The sequence below is a fragment of the Pristiophorus japonicus genome, chromosome 23 (genome assembly GCF_044704955.1).
Source record: "Pristiophorus japonicus isolate sPriJap1 chromosome 23, sPriJap1.hap1, whole genome shotgun sequence".
Lineage (NCBI taxonomy): Eukaryota > Metazoa > Chordata > Chondrichthyes > Pristiophoridae > Pristiophorus > Pristiophorus japonicus.
The window spans coordinates 55,137,693-55,140,656 of NC_091999.1; the positions used below are offsets into that span (position 1 = coordinate 55,137,693).

At 43.9% G+C, this 2,964-nt stretch overlaps 1 non-coding gene across 1 annotated transcript; it reads right to left on the reverse strand.

Moving 5' to 3' along the window:
• Window positions 1–2,542: 2,542 nt before the first annotated feature.
• trnap-agg (transfer RNA proline (anticodon AGG)) lies at window positions 2,543–2,624 on the reverse strand. Its single transcript has one exon. It is a non-coding gene; the product is annotated as a tRNA-Pro (tRNA).
• Window positions 2,625–2,964: the final 340 nt, after the last annotated feature.

The following is a 2,964-nucleotide window of genomic DNA, read 5'->3' on the forward strand; positions in this document are numbered from 1 at the left end:
TGATTAGGACAGGGAAAATAGAGTACGAGAGGAAGCTTGCAAGGAACATTAAAATGGAATGCAAAAGCTTCCTTAGATATGTAAAGAGAAAAAGATTAGTAAAGACAAATGTAGGTCCGCTGCAGTCAGAATCAGGGGAAGTCATAACTGGGAACAAAGATATGGCAGACTAATTGAACAGGTACTTTGGTTCGGTATTCACTAAGGAGGACACAAACAAACTTCCGGATATAAAAGGGGTCAGAGGGTCTAGTAAGAAGGAGGAACTGAGGGAAATCCTTATTAGTCGGGAAATTGTGTTGAGGAAATTTGATGGGATTGAAGGCCGATAAATCTCCAGGGCCTGATGGACTGCATCCCAGAATAGTTAAGGAGGTGGCCTTGGAAATAGCCGATGCATTGACAGTCATTTTCCAACATTCCATTGACTCTGGATCAGTTCCTATGGAGTGGAGGGTAACAAATGTGACACCATTTTTTTAAAAAAGGAGGAAGAGAGAAAACAGGGAATTATAGACCGGTTAGCCTGACATCGATAGTGGGTAAAACGATGGGATCAATTATTAAGGATGTTATAGAAGCGCATTTGGAAAGAGGTGACATGATAGGTCCAAGTCAGCATGGATTTGTGAAAGGGAAATCATGCTTGAAAAATCTTCTGAAATTTATTGAGGATGTTTCCAGTAGAGTGGACAAGGGTGGACCATTTGATGTGGTGTATTGGGACGTTCAGAAGGCTTTCGATAAGGTCCCACACAAGAGATTAATGTGCAATGTTAAAGCACATGGGATTGGGGGTAGTGTGGTGACGTGGATTGAGAACTGGTTGTCAGACAGGAAGCAAAGAGTAGGAGTAAATGGGTACTTTTCAGAATGGCAGGCAGTGACTAGTGGGGTACCGCAAGGTTCTGTGCTGGGGCCCCAGCTGTTTACATTGTACATTAATGATTCAAACAAGCGGATTAAATGTAGAATCTCCAAAATGCGGATGACACTAAGTTGGGTGGTAGTGTGAGCTTTGAGGAGGATGCTATGAGGATGCAGAGTGACTTGGATAGGTTGCAGAGTGACTTGGATAGGTTGGTTGAGTGGGCATATGCATGGAAGATGATGTATAATGTGGATAAATGTGAGGTTATCCACTTTGGTGGTAAAAAGAGAGAGACAGACTATTTTCTGAATGGTGACAGATTTGGAAAAGGCGAGGTGCAACGAGACTTGGGTGTCATGGTACATCAGTCATTGAAGGTTGGCATGCAGGTACAGCAGGCAGTTAAGAAAGCAAATGGCATGTTGGCCTTCATGGCCAGGGGATTTGAGTACAGGGGCATGGAGGTGTTACTACAGTTGTACAGGGCCCTGGTGAGACCACACCTGGAGTATTGTGGACAGTTTTGGACTCCTATCTTGAGGAAGGAGAATCTTGTTGTTGAGGGAGTGCAGCGAAGGTTCACCAGACTGATTCCCGGGATGGCGGGATTGACATATCAAGAAAGACTGGACCAACTGGGCTTGTATTCACTGGAGTTCAGAAGAATGAGAGGGGATCTCATAGAAACGTTTAAAATACTGATGGGTTTAGACAGGTTAGATGCAGGTAGAATGTTCCCAATGTTGGGGAAGTCCAGAACCAGGGGTCACAGTCTAAGGATAAGGGGTAAGCCATTTAGGACCGAGATGAGGAGAAACTTCTTCACCCAGAGAGTGGTGCACCTGTGGAATTCTCTACCACAGGAAGTTGTTGAGGCCAATTCATCAAATATATTCAAAATGTAGTTCGATGTAGTCCTTACTACTAGGGGGATCAAGGGGTATGGCGAGAAAGCAGGAATGCAGTACTGAAGTTGCATATTCTGCCATGAACTCATCTAATGGTGGTAAGGCACGAAGGGCCGAATTACCTACTCCTACACCTATTTTCTATGTTTCTATTTCTCTGAGTAATGCTCTGGGAACTTTCACATCCACCCGATGTGCAGACGGAGCTTCAAGTTAACATTTCATCCGAAAGTCAATGGCTTCAACAATGCAAAATTCCCCACGTACTGCACTTGAGTGTCAGCTAAGATTGTATGCTCAAGTCTGAGGAGTGGGACTTGAACACACAACCTCCTGATTCAGTCGAGAATGCTGCCACTGAACCAAAGCCGATATCGAAGTTCACAACCATGTTAATTTACCCAATTCTTTTTTTAAAGTTCCAGGACATACCAAATTCATGGTGATGATATCCACAGACAGTTGCACATACACGGTGACAGACACAGAGACACAGACGCACGCACAACCTGAAATACACACGCACCGACGGACAGCACAGAGTGCCTTAGACATATAGAGGTATAGACAGGCAGAATCACTGTCGCTAATTTGGCTGATGTTTGCATTTTTCTATTCGTATGTATCGTGAATATTGCAGATAAATGAAAATGAGAAAAAAAATGTCAGCGTTGAAAGGTGTGGGATGTTATTCCACCAAACTCAAGATCAGTTTTGGAGGGATCTGATAAAATTGCGAAATGGAATGAAAAATGCTGAGATTCGTAGAGGGCAGGATTCGAACCTGCGCCAGGGGACTCCAATGGATTCCTAGTCCATCGCCTTAACCACTCGGCCACGACTACTTCCTTGCTCTTGCTTTAAATGTTACTCAGATAAAACTCAGTCATCCATCTTTGTGCAGCAGACGGCCACAGAATCCTGAAACCATCTCCGTTTGCTAAAAATCTGATCTGGAAGAGGTAATCTTGCTGTATTTTTACTGTTCTATATTACTCTGGAACTTTTTAACATGAATCTATACGAAGAATCAAAAGTAAAATTCTGCATTTTGAAACAACTGCCTCTTCATCGGATGATTGAACCCCGGGCTCCTCGTGGCAGGCGGGGATCCTACCCACTGTACTAACGAGGAACTGACAGATCTGGGTTCTGTCAGAGCCGGAATTGAGCTGTGAACAGAAC